General features: G+C 39.3%; 1 non-coding gene and 1 pseudogene across 1 annotated transcript; both read right to left on the reverse strand.

Moving 5' to 3' along the window:
* Positions 1-9,542: 9,542 nt before the first annotated feature.
* Positions 9,543-9,644, reverse strand: LOC124978396 (U6 spliceosomal RNA). The gene has a single exon (XR_007107425.1). It is a non-coding gene; the product is annotated as a U6 spliceosomal RNA (small nuclear RNA).
* A 7,395-nt stretch (positions 9,645-17,039) lies between these two features.
* On the reverse strand, positions 17,040-17,225 carry LOC124978566 (uncharacterized; annotated as a pseudogene).
* Between the last annotated feature and the right edge of the window lie 326 nt (positions 17,226-17,551).

Here is a 17,551-nt window from a genome sequence, read left to right on the forward strand (position 1 = left end):
CCGACAAGGTCAACCACTGGTCTAATTTTTATCACTGTAGTTGAGCTTTCCTGTCCTGGGTCTTTATATTTGAAACCATACAGAATGTAACCATGTATATCTGCTTCTTTGTCAGTATAATTCTGGTTTTTTAGCTCCGTTCATTTTGTTTGTATCAATTGTTCATTCCTTTTTAGTGCTGAATGGTATTCTATTGTATGACTTTCACAGTTTGCTTGTTCATCACCTGTTGGTGGACATGTGTATTATTTTTCCAGTGTGTTTTTATTTAAGCTGTTAGGAACATTCTTGTACAAGTCTGTTTCATAGATATGTGCTGACATTTGTTTTCAATAAGTCCATACAAATGGAATTGCTGAGTCCTAGAAAGATACATGTTTAACATTTTATTAATTAAAAAAAACTTCCAAAGAGTTTTCCAATAGTGGTTGTACCATTTTGTACTGCTACCAGCAAAACATGGAAGTTCCAGTTGTTCTACGTCTTTGGTGACATTTGCATAGTCATCTTTAGTTTTAGCCACTCTGGTGAATACACAGTGGTTCTCATAGTGATTTTAAAATGCATTTCCTTGATGATGAATACTGTTGAGCTCCATTTCAAATGGCTCATTGGCCATTTCTGTATCTTGGATTGTGAAATGTTATTTTCAAATCTTTTATCATTATTGATTTATAGGAATTCTTCATATATTCTAGATGTCAGTCCTTTGTTAGATATTTGTGATGAAATTACTGTCTTATTCTCTGATTTGCCTATTCATTTCCTTAAAAATGTTTTGCAAAAAGCAAACATTTAATTTCGATGAACTGTTTTCTTAAATTTTTCAGGGTGTGTGTGTGTGTGCGCGCACACTTGCACGCATATTATAACCTGCCTTAAAGAAACTTGCTGACTCTAAGTTGTACACATATTCTTCTATAGTTTTCTTCTAGAAACTTCATGTTTTGAACTTTTACATCTAGGCATCTGGTTCTTCTTGCTTTTAATTGTTTGTGTGAAATGAGGTAAGAACCGAGGTTCAATACTTTCCATATGGATATTAACTTAATGTTTCATAGGATCAGGCTTCGATCAACTACTGATGGAAATTGGCATATAAATAATCAAGCTCCCTCACTCCTCAAGTGGAGTAACCCTGAGATTCATGTTATACCGTTTTCCACAGTTCCCTAGTGTGATTAAGCTCCATGTAGTTGAGGTTTTTGGGGAAAATTTGTTTCCTAGTATCTTCATTGTCTCCCTACCCTACCAGTTTTTCTTATGATCACCTGAATTACTTGCACTTGAATCCTTCTTCCACAATCTGCTTCTGGGGAGAATAAACAAAGATGGTAAAAAGCAAGACCAACAGTCCTTGCCCCTGTAGATTTAGATAAATCTTGTTACATGCAAGCTTGTGGTGCAAGAGGCGTTCAGAGGAGGGGAAAGTTATTCTCACATGCAAAGAAGAACCCCCACGCCTTGCTGAAAAGCAGCAACAGAACATTTGTGGTTCAAACTAATGAATGACAGGTGACTCTGAGCTAAAACACCTGTTACCAGAAAGAAAAAAACTGGTCCCTGACGTTTAAAGAAAAAAGTATTTATTTCCCTAAAAATCTTTTTCACTCCAAATCCTTTTACCATGTAACTCTTTTTTGCAGGTGAGTAGTCAGCATCATTGTTGGAGGCACACTGCAGAACTGGTTTTGAAATCCTAGCATGTCCCTTTCAAAACAGTCCGGGAACCCTAGACATCCTCTCTCCCTAGGCTATTGAGTCAGCAAAGGAAATGATGGCTTCAGTCTCCTTGGGTCCACTAGGTGACAGGATGATAGGGAAATCTGCACCTTTGCTCTGCCTGCTGTGTTCCTCAGCAACAGCACACAGAGTGGCTGAGAACTGCAGAGCACTGTGGGTGACTGAGGGGTTTTCCTGTTTGCATCAGTGAAGCCAGATGAGCTGTCTTCATAATGTCAGACCTGGGGGTGCTGTGTATGAAGGGGCCATTCCCTCACAGCTTATACTCACAGCTAGAAAGCAATTATTTTTGTTTCTATTCTGTATCTTTCACATGCAAAAACAGCTGCTCCATTGCAGGTAATTGAAGGAATTTCTATGCGACACAGAGAATCCCAACTTGTCCACAGGCTGCTGTTCATTGGCACAACATGAAAAGAGATTAACACTGGCTTTTCCCATTTATTAAAAGCACAGAGAATAATAAGCTAGTAAAAAATGTTTGCCAGATGGTAAATTTGGGAGCACACTTTACAAAGCTGGGTTGGAATCAGAAATAGGAACTTCAAGTAAATCCTTCAGAAAGACTATGAACTCACACTTTGAAGAGAGAGACTGTATTTTATTTATGTTGGGATTTCAAGTTCCTGGCACAGGGTTGGTTCCCAATTTTTCTTTCAATGAAAGGGCTGCAAATGTTAAAACTGAAGAGTGATTTAAAAATCACTTTGCGTGCATGAAGGGCTAACACGGGGAAATAGTTAGTAACCCTTTCCCATCTTTATATCCTCACATATTGATGCTAACGTTAAAGAAAATTTTGTGTCTCAAAATCTTAATCTGGTAGTTGTCATATCTGGGGAATGTCTAACCCTGACAGTTATAATTACATGGTCAAATATGGACCCCCAGGAACATGGACCCCCTAAAAATCTCTTCTAATTCAGTACAGCATTTATTATACGGCTTATTGCCTGACCCTGGAGAAATCACTTAACCCACCTCTGTACAATGAGACTGCAAAATTTGCAATTTACCCCTCAGAGGACAGATGAAAGCATCATAAAGAAAAGACTTTGTGCTGGAGAGTGACTCAGCAAAAGCATTTTGAGTTTAGTTGCTGGGAACCGTTTGAATAATTTAGCCCACAGACATTGCGACTACACCTCCAGCTGATGTTAGGTTAGGACTGAGTGAACATGGGAAGTCAGAGTTTAGGGGACCCCAGGGAATAGTTGGGGATGCTTGCACTGTTTCCTCAACTTAAAGCTTTGCCTCTGAGGGCATCAAAATGTTTCAGAATGAAAATCCTTTCCCCAAGGGATAATTCTAAGGCCAAATTGAGAGACCCAGAGGAAGAATGAGGTATTTTTTGGAGTGGTCATGTCAGTTTGACTAAGCTGTTCATTCATTTATACAGCAAGGATTTCTTGGACAGAATAGGATGCAGCTCTTTTCTTGAAAATGTTTATGGGTCGATAGAGGAACACACACAAAGAAAAATAATTTGTAGTATAATGTAAAAGATGCTCAATAAAGATAAGACCCAGAATTGTGTTGGTGCAAATGAAGAATGATAAACTCAGATGAGCAGTTAGGAAGGTGTGCAAAAGGGGAAATAGACTCTTTTATTTCTTGTGGTAAAATTCACCATAATGTGAAATTCATTATTTTCACTCTCTTAAAGTGGACAATTGCAATGTATATTCACTACACTGATAATGTTGTCCAACCATGTCCACTATCAAGTTACAGAATATTTCCATCACCCCGCAAAGAAGCCTCCTGTCCAATAGCCATCAGTTCCATTAATTCCCTCTCTCCAGCTCTTGGAAACCACCAATTTTCTTTCTGTTCCTATGAATTTCCCTGTTCTGAATATTTCATGTAAATGGAATCATACAACATATGACCTTCCGCATTTGGCTTCTTTTACATAGAATAATGTTTTCTTGTTGATGTTTGCAGTGTCAGGGCTAGAACCAGGGCTTCATGCATGCTAGGCAAGCACTCTACCACTGAGCTACACCCCTAGCCCAGCATAATATTTTTAAGGTTCATTCAAGCTATAAGGTGAATCGGTGTCCATTTTTTTTTAAAATGGATGACTAGTATTCCATTGACTAGATATACCACATCATATTTATCCATTTCTCAGTTGATGGACATTTGGATTGTTTACACAGAAGTAGAGATTCTTGAATATTGTTATTTATTTCAAGATAAAAGTGGTTTTGTTATTCTCTGATAAAACAAAGCAATACAGACTTTGAGGCAGCATTATATAGTTAAGTTCACTCTTCAACAACTTCTCCCATCTCCAGACACATAGAAATGACAGGTCAAATATCTATATTAAAAAAGAGAGAGAGAGAGAAAGAAAGAGAGAGAGAGAGAGAGAGAGAGAGAGAGAGAGAGAGAGAGAGAGAGAGAGAGAGAAAATTGGGATCAAAAACAGGGCAAGCATTTTCTGGAACCAGAAATCCATAGTTGTGAGCAAAGAGGAATCCAGGGTCTTTCTAGGTTTCATCAGAGAAATAGGAAATGAACAGCTCTACACCAGACATGGAATAGAATCAGGCCCTCTGCAGGAAACCAAGGAGCTGGAGTGGGTGCTCCTTTTAGGCTGCCACCCACTGCCTGGCGTAACTATTTCCAGGAAGACAGGGACTGAAGGAGGCATGTGGACAATGGTATGAGCAGAACCTGAGCCAAGTCTCCTGCAGGGCCAGGAACTAACTACCCCCGATGTGGTAGCAGAGGAGATGTACTAAAACAGCTCTATAGAACTTAGCTCTGGACAGGGACTTGGGGACAGAGGGAGGCAGTAGCACACTACTCCACTATCAGAAACTAAAGAAAGATGGAGAAAAATGGAAAGCTTACCACTTAAAATGACCGTGGAATTCAAAAGTCCAAAATGGGAGGAAATACAATTCTAGGAAAGATGAGCAACAGAATCAGCAATAGGAATACACACTCACTCTTCCCAAAATTAATTGTATAGAACAGACTGACAAAAAGGCCTCAAAACAACCAATACTATTATGACCTGCAACAACATAGTAAATAACATAATACTGAAAACAGAAGCCAAATGTACAAGAGTGCATATCATTTACTTCCATTGACATAATGTGAAAGAAAAAAAAAAAAAAAAGACAGAATAGTGGTTGCACTCAGAAGAAAATCCAAGGAGATTCTGGAAATGTTTTATTTCTTGTCTTGTGTGCTTGTTACCTGGCACCCTAACTTCACAAAAAGTCTTATGTTATGTATAATCACTTCTTATTATACACTGTGTATTTGTGAATTTACCTACTCACTAACATTTACTTTTTTTTTTTTTTTTTTTTGGCAGTGGGTACTAGGGGTTGAACTCAGGGGCACTCAACCACTGAGCCACATCCCAGCCCTATTTTGTATTTTATTTAGAGACAGGGTCTCACTGAGTTCCTTAGCTCCTTGCTTTTGCTGAGGTTGACTTTGAACTTGCGATCCTCCTGTCTCAGCCTTCCAAGTTGCTGGGATTACAGCGTGCGCCATCACGCCTGGCAACTAATATTTATTTGTAAACACAAATCAACACTCGCTGAGCTTTGTGGTCATTTGTAGCTGTAAACATTGAGGAGAAAAATCTGAGTCATCACGCATGTTCCCAGCTGAGGTCAGATAAAATAACGCTCTGTCTATTTGTTTCAGCTCTTATATTGTCAACGCATGTCTTTTTCACAGTCTATTTAGCACTATTTGGTTGCAGGGGAGGAAAGGATTATTTGCTTGGTTTTTTGCCTTTTTTGTGATGTTTTTTGACAATGATTTCATTGTTTAAAATGGACACCAATCACAGTGCTGAGGTCTTGTCTGAGTGCAAGACTGTGATGTGCCTACAGAGAAAAGCATGTCAGTTACGTCTCATTCAGGTATGTGTTACAGTGCTGCTGACGAAAGTTCAGTGTTAATGAATCAATAATATGGATACTAAACGTGGTGTCATTAAACAGAAACGCACATAAAACAAGGTCATGTGTTGCTTGGTTGATGAAAATGTGACCAGAGGCTTTTAGAAGCCTGATCCTGTTTTTCGCCAAGGAGCCAAGATTCCGCAGCCACTCATTCAGTGTTCATGGTGATTTTACAGAACATGGCTTTTGCAAGTGATTATCAACTGTATAGGATTATACATTTGTTTATGATGTTATACTTAAAAATAAATAAATAAAGCACCACATAAAATAAGTAAATAAATAAAGGTATTTTTTTAAAAACTGTATGAGGAAAGGTAACTGTTAAAGAAGAGCAGAGGAAGCTGTAGCCTGGAGCATTTGAGGGGAAGGAGGAAACCTGGAGGAAAGCCAGCAAGTCAGCAGAGATGGCTGTATCTCCAGAGGGCAGGAGTGAGATGAGAGGCTGAAAACAGATGGGTTAATTGAAAGCTTATAAATGGAATACCCTCTCAAAGTGTGAGTGTAAAAGTCTAGCCACAGGGCATCTCTCCCCAGGCAGAGGATCCTCGCATAAAGAAATGATATCATTCCCATTTATCTGACATTTGGGACTACTCAGAATAGGACCAAACTTCTTGAAAACCTAAAGCAAAACTTTTAAAGCCCAACCTGTTGTATATCTCCAATCAGCTTCTCAAGTGCCTCATTCTTAATTGAAAACCAACAATAAATATTAAACATAAGATTAAAAAATCTCCACTACAATAAAGATGCAAGAAAAAGGATAAATAACACAAGTGAACACAGATAACATAGGAGAAGGAAAAGATAATTAAAATCTTCAGTGAGAAATGAGAAACTATTACATCTATAAAACAAGAACAGGTTGCTGTTGAAAAGAAGCAATTAGAGAAAAAGGAGTGCTTGAAGAAAATTAAAACTGTATTGGATAAATGTAAATGAAAGGAGAAAAGTTGGAAAATAAAGTTAGGGGACTCTCCTAGAAGTAGAACCAAAAGCCAAAGAAATAAAGCACATAAAAGAAAAGATAACAATGATCCAAGAGTTCCAACAAGATCCTGCTAAGTCATTTTGATCTATGTACAATATGAAAATTTGAGGGAGTTAAATTCCTATGAGTCAGTCAGTCTTTGGCCAACAGAAGCTGGGCGCCCATGGATAAATGTTTTCATTTTCTATTCCTGGAGCAAATAATTCTATGGTGCTTCCATGTGTTCCCAGAGAAATCTCTAGTGGGATCAAGCCCCACAGGAGTTGCCTAAAAATCCCAGTGACCCGAGAGTCTGAGGCAGGAGAACCACAAATTCAAAGCCAGCGTCAGCAATTTAATGAAGACCCAAACCTCCACCATGTTGGCTTAGGAACTGAATTCCTCAACAAGACTCCAAAAGTGCAAGAAGTAAAATCAAGAATCAATAAATGGTATAGAATTAAACTAAAAATCTGCACAGCAAAGGAAACAATCAAGAACATGAAGAGAGAACCTACAGAATGGGAGAAAATCTTTGCCACCTACACCTCAGAGCATTAATTTCCAGGATATAGAAAGAACTCAAAAAACTTAAGACCAAACCAAACCAAACCAAACCAAACCAAACCAAATCAAACAAAACAAAACAAATAAGCCAACCTCAGTGGCACTCGCCTCAATCCCAGTGGCTTGGGAGGCTGAGACAGGAGGATCATGAGTTCAAAGCCAGCCTCAACAAGAGTAAGGTGCTAAGCAACTCAGTGAGACCCTGTATTTAAATAAAATACAAAATAGGTCTGGGGATGTGACCCAGTGACCAAGTGCCCCTGAGTTCAATCCCCGGTACCCCCAAAACAAACAAAGAAACAAAAAAACCCAAGTAACCCAGTCAATAAGTGGACAAAGGACCTGAACAGGCACTTCACAGAAGAAATACGAATAGTCAACAAATATATGAAAAAATGTTCAACATCTCTAGCAATTAGAGAAATGAAAATCAAAACTACACTGAAATTCTATCTCACTCCAGTCAGAATAACAATTATCAAGAATACATGTAATACATGTTGGTGAGGATGTGGGGAAGAAGGTTCACTCATACATTGCTGGTGGGGCTGTAAATTGGTGGAACCACTCTGGAAAGCAGAATGGAGATTCCTCAGAAAACTTGGAATGGAACCATCCTTTGACCCAGTTATTTCATTCCTCAGTTTATACCCAAAGGACTTAAAATCAGCATACTACAATGATGCAGCCACATCAATGTTCATAGCAGCTCAATTCACAATAGCTAAGTTATGGAACCAACCTAGGTGCCCTTCAACAGATAAATGGAAAAAGAAAATGTGGTACATATATACAATGAAATATCACTCAGTCATGAAGAAGAATGGAATTGTGGTATTTGCTGGTAAATGGATGAAACTGGAGACTATGAGTCTAAGTGAACTAAGTGAAATAAACCAATCCCCCAAAATCAAAAGCTGAATGTTCTCTCTGATATGCAGGTGCTGACTCACAATAGGTGGGGAGGGGTGGGGAGAGGAGGAGTGGAGGTTCACCCAGATTGGACAGTGGTAAATGGAGGGAAGGGAGGGTGAATGGGAATGGGAAAGACAGGAGAATGAACATTACTATGGACATTACTGTCCTATATTCATATATGAATATACAACCAGTGTAAATCCACATCACATATAACCATAAGAATGAGAAGTTATACTCCATGTTTGTATATATGATATGTCAAAATACAATATAGTGTCATGTATAACTAAAAAGAACAAATAGAAATTTAAAAATAAAAAATAAAAACAATTTAGTGAGGCCCTAAGCAACTTAGCAAGATCCTGTCTCAAAAGGGAAAAAAAAAAAAAGCTGGGGATATGGCTTAATTGCCAAGCACTCCTGAATTCAATCCTGGTACCAAAAAAGAGTTGCCTAAAACATGACCCAGAATGTACATATTGGGATTGGCTTTTCTTTTTCCTCTTTCACTCTTCCCAGTCCTCCCGCCTCTATTTCATGGGGTCACTCTCCAAAATAAACTACAGTTGGCCCTCTATTTCCCCAGGTTCCTCATCAGTAAATTCAACTAAACATAGATTGAAATTAGATTTTTTAAAACTGCATCTGTACTGAACACGTACAGACTTTTCTTCTAGTCCTTTCTCCCTAAACAATGTAGTATCACAACTATGTACATAGAATTTACATTATTAGCTATTATAAGTTATTTAGAAGTGATTTAAACTAACAATATGGGAGGATTGTGTAGGCTAAATGCAAGTATTATACCACTTTACACAAGAAACTTGATCATCTGTGGATTTTGTTATCTGCAGGGGTCCTGGCACCAATTGTCAATGGATACCACAGAACCTCTGGACTCCATCTTGATTTCTGCTTTTGGAGGGAATTTAAGCTAAGACCAAAAAACAAATCCAAATATTTCATTATTACAAAATATCCTGCTAAAATAACCCTGCTTTATTCTTTTACATATGTTTCCCTGCAGCCATGTGTGAGTTGTTCTGTAGGGTGCAAATCTGAAAGTAGAACTGCTGAGTCACATAATGTGTGCATTTTCAATTTCATTTGAAATTGCCAGATTACTTTCCTATGTAAGTAGTACTATCTTATGTTGTTGTCCACATTGTTGAAAATTCCCATTTCTTTATATTCTCTTTAGTGTTGACATGGTCTGATTTTATTGTTTGCCAATAACACAGAACTTCATTATTATTATTATAAAATTACAGTATTTATCTGAATGCTTACAGCATACCAGATTCTGTCCTAAGCATTTACAATAAACTAATACAAGGTTAATGTTTTTATTAGTGCATTATGGTTGTACATAATATTGCGATTCATTTTGAAAAAATAAGGAATGCTTCATAAATTTGCATGTCATGATGAGGGGCCATGCCAATCTTCACTGTATCATTCCAATTTTAGTATATGTGCTGCCAAATAAGTGTTTATTATTATTTTTGATGTGCATTCCCTTGATCACTATCAAAATTAAGTATATTTTATATGTTTATTGCTCATTTTAATTTCCCCTTATGTGAATTCCTTTTTCATGTCCTTTGCATATTTTCTTTTGGTTTTGTCTTTTTGTTATTCATGTACAGCAGTTTTTTAGATATGCTAGGTACTACTCCATTATCTGTTAAATACTTTGCAAATGTTTTCTCCCAGTGTTTTACATGTCTTCTAATTTTGCCTACGACACTTAGGGCTTGTTTTTTTTTTTTTAATGTAATCAAATTTATTTTTTTCCTTTTATTGTTTAAGAGTTTTGGTATAATTTTTTGTGTCTTGTTTAATAAATCCATCCTTTGATGGAGGTTTATTATTTATTTATTTATTTATTTATTTTTGGTAGTGGGGATTGAACCCAGAGGTACTCAACCACAAGCCACATCCCCAGTCCTTTTTGTTTATTTAGAGACAGGGTCTTGCTAAGTTGCTTAGGGCCTTGCTAAGTTGCTGAGGCTGGCTTTGAACTTGCAATCCTGCTTCCTCAGCCTCCCAAGCTGCTGGGATTACAGGCATGCACCACCATGCTAGGCCTGTGAAGGTATATAATGATATTTATTATGTTCCTTTTTCATAGTCTTACATGTTGGTTTTACCTTTGGGTCTTTAATATACCTGTATTTATTTTTATGCATGATGTGGGGAAGTTCTGTTTTTGAGCTAACAAGCATTGAGAAGAAGTTTTTCTTTGCATTCAAAAATACTTCTTGCAGAGACATTTTGGCATTTTGCATAATATACTTTTGTCAGAACGTACCTAGAAATGGCAAAAAGGTAGAAAAGCGGGGAGAATCATAAAGTAACTAGAGAAATTTCACACTTCGTCCAAATGAACCTTATTTCAGCAAAGCAATCATACAAAACCACTTTGAAAAGTTTACAGTAGGTCTCAATTGTCTACAGGTGGCACATTAGTGAGTATTTTTGGATTCACTTCCATTATTCAGTTGAATTATGCTCGGAGAAATTGCAAAAACTATAAAAGAGGAAAATAAGTAGCTTCAATCAACCAAAAAATGGGGAAAGGTTTGTGGCAAGACTAAGTGAAAGCATTTAAGGATTTTCTACTGTTTTGGAAGAAATACCCTATATCCATTCGTTATTTCAGCAAGTATATACTGAGCATCTGCTTCATTCCAAGGACTCTCCTAAATGTATGGAGTTGGAGAAATGAGTAAGTTCCTCTCCTTGGGCTCAATGAGCTCCTTCTAGGCAGAGACAAATATGCAAGGACGTGAATTGCCATCCTAATGATAAACCAAATGAAAGCAGCCACTGTGGATCATTCAAACTCAACACAGAGCAGGAGCAATGAAAGGCCTAGGTGGAGGTGTTCCTGGAGAAGCCAGCATCTGAGGAACTGCTTCAGAGTGAACAGTAGTTGACCAGGTAGACCAGAGGGTAGGAATGAGTTACCTTCAAAGACATAGCAATAGGAGGGAGCCGAGGGAGCAGAGGAAGCAGACACATGAGGAGCCATTGTGCCTCCATGGGGTAGGGGAGGGTCTGAAAATGTCACACACAAAAATCAATCCTCCCAAGTTCTATTGCAATGTGAACCTGTCTTAGTTCTGAAGAAAAGTCACACATGTAGGAAGAAAACAAAAGTGGGCTGAAGTCGACCTCCTTATGCATCTACATCTAGATTTCATTCATCTAATAATTTTTGTTAAGCAACTAGTGTGTGCCAGGAACGCTTATAAAAAGGAATGCTTATGAAAAGAGAGACAGAAATACAGATGCTGATAAGACAGGATCTCCAGGCTGGGGATGTAGCCCAGAGGTAGAGCACTTTCCCAGCATGCACAAGGCCCTGGGTGCAATCCCTCGTACTACAAAAAAGAAAGAAAGAAAAGAAAAAAGTCCAGCTATAAGCCTATTGCAATGGTCTTCCATAGGAAGTGGCACCCAGGTGCTGTTTTAAAAATAGTGCCTGATTCTGCCTGGGAGAATCAGGGAAGAGAGACTGAGGAAGGGGTCCTTGAGCTGAGGCTTGACAGGTAAATAAGTTTACCAGGCAGAGAAGTAGGAAGGAGATGATTGTTGTGGTGGCTGTGGGACGTTACGCTACAAACGTGGTCATCTTACTTTTTAAAATTTTTGTTTATTTTTTATTTTTTGCTTTTATTTATTTTTTATTTTTTTTGACAGTGATAAATATTTTTAAATTTTTTTTCATACATGTATATTGACAGCAGGGTTCAGAGGTCGTTCTTGCCTAAGAATTTTTCCTCGGAACAAAGATTTTGGAAATTCTTTGAATTTTATACCCAGTTGGGCAGGGGAGGGCGGGGGGAGCACTCTCTGTCCCATCCCCTAGACCAGACACAGGTTTCACAAATTTTTACCAAGCAAACAGAGATCATATCTTTTTGTACAACAAGCTTGCAGACTAACTCTGTCACACCTTTGTCAGGGTCTTAAGCCCCCTTGCTCTTCTCGACCAGCGACAAGGGAAGGGAGCACTCCTCAACAAGGTCAGACCGGGAAAGGTAGGGCTGACTGACCGCCTGCTCCCAGTCTGGGCAGAGGACAATCAGAGGGGTTAGGGAGACCAGTCACTGCAGGAACTCTTTTATTGAGGAAGTCACACAGCTTTTATGCAGGGTGGAGGCTAGGCGGGAACCAATCAGCTTAAAGGTCAGCAAGGGGGCGGGGGTGTTCACGCAGTCCAGAGTCCCATAGGACTATATGGCAACCAGTAGCTGATCAACTTCGGGCAACTGTTGTTAACCAAGGTCCGATTTATTGTCATTAACTTTTGAAACCGCCTTTGAGGCCTTGATCTTGCTCACTCGCCTGGGAGCAAGGAGTCAGCCTTAGTTAGTTAACGTGTCATTAGTCCCAACACACCTTTTGTGTGCAAACCTGGTGTTTACAAGAAAGAGGAAACTACCTACCACAATAACCTCTGCAGACATCCTGCTGATCCAACAAGAGGAGATTATGGCATGCATCTTTTGGGTGAGGCATCTCTGGCCTGCTTCATCCCAAATCTCCAGGATTACAGGAGTGTACCACTGTGCCTGGCCCTGGACAGATTTTTGATGCCAGATTCCGTCCACATGTGTCCCTACAATAAGGTTCCTTACTTTCTCAAGTAGCTTTATTACTCTAGATCTTAGAGCGAAGATCTGCATGCCGATCCACACACATATGCAGTGTGCAAGGTAATGGAGGGTCGATTTATCCGATATTTCAGGGCAATTGCAGAAATTCAGGGCAATTCAAGGGAGGTAAAAGGAAGGCGGCAAGCGTGAACATTTACTGTTTACTATGTGCCAGGAATTGTTTTGGGTGCTTCACAAATATGAATGAATCTACTCTTCAAAATGATCCCCATGAAGTACTATAGAGCCTTTTAATCATTAACGAATCCTGGGTACAGAGAGGTAAAACAACATACCCAAGTTTGCACAGCTAGTAAGTGACAAAGGATTTGAACACAGGCAGTTTGGTTCTAGAACACTCAGACTTGGCCCCAAATCAAAGGGACTTCTGTAGAGTTAAGAGTTGGTGCTGTGGGCTAGGGAGATAGTTCAGTTGGTAGAGTGCTTGCCTCACAAGCACAAGGCCCTGGGTTCAATCCCCAGCACCGCAAAAAAAAAAAAAGTTGGTTCTGTGAAGGTAGGCAGAGGACAGATGATGAAAGACCTTGCTAAGAAGTCTACATAATTCAACAGAGAATTCTGTGTTTATCTGCTTTGCATATTGCATTTCTGTTTGAAGGTTCATTTAGATTCAGGATTCTAGTTCTAAAACTGCTATAGGCAATGGCAATGACCAAGAGATTTTGAGTTAGAGGGTGATTTGGTCTGATTGGTCTTTCAGAAGGATCCTGCTGGTAGCACTGTGGAGAAGGAATTGGTGATATCGCAACCAGGGACAAACCTCGTGTAATGGTCTGGATGAGAGATGAAGAGGTAGAACAGTGTAGTGAAGATGAAAAGCAGAAGTGGGTGTGAGATATATTTAGGAGGGGAATCAACAGAACTGAAGAGGCTAATTGGATGTGGAGGAAGAGAGAGAAGTAGGGGTTCCAGGTGACTACTCGAGGGCACATGTCATACACATACACATCCCCTGGTGTGCCCATGCTGCACTCAGAGGACTGCCTCACTGTAGGAGTAAGCATCCTCAGATTCACAAATGCATTTGCATCCTAGGAGACGTCACTCATGGTCACATCTGCAAAGCTCTGTTTCTCCTCTTACTCTCTGTCAGAATCTTGATCTAAAATGGAATGTTGTTCTATCTATTACAGATAGGTTTGTTATCGATCCATCTAAGTGGGTCTCTGCCTGGGTCATGCCATCACACCCGCTACAAAGGAAGGTTTGAAAATGTGTGGAGGCAATTTTAGTTGTTCAGGGACCCAGGCCTTCTATCGATCTTTAATTCGCAGAGACCAAGTTGCTAAACATCATTCAATGAAAAACCATTCTGCCCAAAATTCCAGCAATGCTACTTCTGAGAAATAAGAACTTTGTCGTTAAAGAGACCTGGGTTTGAAACAGCCCCTTCTCTTAGAAGGTCGGGTAACTTAGTTAACATCTTTGAGCCTTAAGATGGGAATCTGTCACCTGCCTGCTAGGCCTTTTGTAAGGGCTCGACCAGGTAGCACAGCATCTGACATTATGGGGTTCTTGGTAAGAATAGTTTCCCTTTGTTTAGAACATCATACCCCTTTTCTTGGCTTCCTCTTATGGGTCATGAACTGGTGTGCTGATTTCCAAAAAGCAAATGTTGTTCCCACCCCTCTCATGATCCTGGGCACGAGGTAAGCCTGTGCAGTCCACTTAGGGGTATGTGATTGACAGCAAAATGTCCCTTGAAATAACTCATGAACAGCTTGTGGAAGTTGAGCTGTCAGAAATTCTAGCTCAGAAAGAGCTGTTGCCAGCACTAGTGACTGTCAGTCTGTTATATTTATAGAGACAGGGGCAGTGTAGATGAATGGAAGATCAAAACAGGGGTGAAATTATGGAGAGGTCACTGACTATTTCCTTACTTCAGAAATCAAAGAGTTAATCATCCTACAAGGGCATGTGTAAGCCCCTTGATTGTCTGAGGTTGTTTAACCTGTCTCTTGAGATGGTAATAAAAGATACTTATCACTGATTAACTCCATAGTATGTTCCAAGTCCTGAGCTAGACACTTTACTTGTTTGACTTCTATGATATAGTTTGGATGTGTTTATTTTTCCCTAGAGGTTCAGATGTTGGAGGCTTGGACATCTGTGTGGTGATGTTGAGGTGATAGAACTTTTAAAGGTGAGGTCTAGTGGGACATGGTTAGGTTATTGTGGACACTGTCCCGGGAAGGAATTAACGTAGTATTCATGGAACCCCAGTTAGTTTTTGAGAGGGTAATTTGTTATAAAAGAATGTGTCTAGGACTGGGGATATAGCTCAGTTGGTAGAGTGCCTGTCTCACAAGCACAAAGCCCTGGGTTCTATCCCTGGCGCTGCCAAAAAAAAAAAAAAAAAAAAAAAAAAAAGAATGCAGCCTGATCACTGGCTTCCTTTCTTGCCATGTGACCTGACAAGCTCTTCAGCCATGATACAGTTGCCATGATGTGACACAGCCAAGGGATCTTTACCAGAGGCCCAAGAAAGGAGACCACCCATCTTAGATTTTAAGCCTTCAAAACTTAGAGCTAAATAAAATTCTTTTCTTTATATGTTTCCCAGACTCAGGTATTTTGTTACAGCAATAGAAAACAGACTAATATAGTCAATGTTTATTTTTAAGTCAATTCTTAGTTTATCTTAATATCTGTTCACTAAATGCAACAAAGGACCAGGGAGGGATTTTAGTTTTGCTGCCTTTAGTGTTTGCCTCTATTGGTGTTTGACAATGACTGTCACAATCTCCCTTGAAGGTTCAAGGCTTGTGGTAGGGATCCCTTTGTCCTGGCATGGTGATAGGCTATGTGAGAGTGAGGATTTCTCTGGCTAGTGAGTGACTGAAAGTAAAGAAGAAAAATGTATGTGATATTCTGACCTGATAGTGACTGCTAAGTGAAAATGACTGTAATTGCGGCTCAGGTCACCAACAAAGTATAATGGTCAGTGATCCCCTCTCCCATTGTTTGTGTTCCTCACTCAGATTAATTGATAACAGTGCCATATTACTCATTAAAAATTTTAATATCACCCCTAATTATATTGTCAGGTTAAAGTTGATTTCAGAATGCTGGCCTTATTTTACATATTACTATATAAAAGCCTAGTAAAAGCAGTTTGTTACTTTTTCTGCATATGAAGAATATTATTATGAGTATGGTAAAAGCATTGTTGCAGGTTTGGGGATATAGCTCAGTTGATAGATTGCTTGCCTCATAAGTCCAAGGCCCTGGGTTCAATCCCCAGCACCACAAAAAACAAAACATGGTAACTTGGATATCATAATAAAGACAGGCTGTTTTTTTTAAAAAAGCATTGTTGCATTTATGGCTTCTAAATCTCTCAAAGAAATACAAGTTTGTTTTATAATTTTGTAATATACTTAAATACAATTATTTGTTAGCTTCTCAGTCAACATTCATTCCCTTCTCTCTTCTTCCTAACAATAGCCAGAAATTTTTTTCCAGGTATCTACCCCTCTCTGTTATAGACTGTCTGCTTTGAGGGTCCTGCTTGGACTAAGATTAATCAGGAGATGGAGATGTGACACAATATGGCCAAGGAGATTCCAGAATCAATTGTTTGTGGCTTATGAGAAAGACATTTCCATTACTTCTGAAAGAGCTACCAAGAGAAGGGTTCTGTCCCCAAGACAGCAAGGTGTAATGATATGTGAATGTACAGACTAGAACTTCTGTAACCATTCTGACACCAACCAGGGAGCCAACCTTGGAGTAAAGCCAAAGTCATGGAAGAAAGAGGAAAGGAAAGGGGTTATTGATGGCAAACCTCTAAACCAAATCAGCCCTGAAGCTCACTCCACTTCTGGCCTTTTCAGTTATTTCAGCTTGTACTCTATTTTCCAAGCCAGTTCAAATTAAATTTTCCATTTCTTGCAGCTGAAAGCATCCTGACACATTACTGAAACAGATTTTTAAAAAATAAACACCCACAATTTTTTTTTCAGTAGTGGGGATTGAACCCAGGGGTGTTTTACCATTGTGGTACATCCCCAGCACTTTTTACATCTTGAGACAAGATCTCACTAAGTTGCCCAGGCTGGTCTTGAACTCGCAGTCCTCCTGCCTCAGACTCCCAAATCGCTGGGATTACAGGTGCCACCACGCCAGTTTAATCTCATACTATCAACCAGTTTTGTAAGTGTTTTAATAAATTCTCTCCCTCCCCCCCACCCCTCTCCCCCCACTTGGCATTCTTTCCCTCTTACTCTCCCTAAAAGGAAGAGAGCAACAATTATCAATGGCAAATGGCAGTTGCAACAAAGCAACACCCAGGGTCTGTTCACACTGCACCTCCTCCTGGTGGTTTCTGGTTCTCTATGCAGTCAGAGAAACTTCTTTAGTAAGTAATTGTAGAAAAAATGCCTGAGGACAGGCGCGGTGGCACACACCTATAATCCCAGCTGCTCAGGAGGCTGAGGCAGGAGGATTGCAAGTTCAAAAGCAGCAATTTAGCAAGGTCTTAAAGTAACTCAGCAAGAACTTGCCTTCAAACAAAATATTAAAAAGAGCTGGGAATGAGACTCAGTGGGAAAGTGCCCCTGAGTTCAAGCCTCTGTATAAAAAACAAACAAACAAAAAAACTGAAAGTACAATCTTAGTATATTTTCTTAAAACTTTTTCCTCCATTGTAGGCATGTATATTTTTTCGCAAATGAGATTAGATATTTTATACAATCATGTGTCCTCCTTTC

This window comes from Sciurus carolinensis, chromosome 2 (assembly GCF_902686445.1).
Source record: "Sciurus carolinensis chromosome 2, mSciCar1.2, whole genome shotgun sequence".
In the NCBI taxonomy this organism is placed as follows: Eukaryota; Metazoa; Chordata; class Mammalia; order Rodentia; family Sciuridae; genus Sciurus; species Sciurus carolinensis.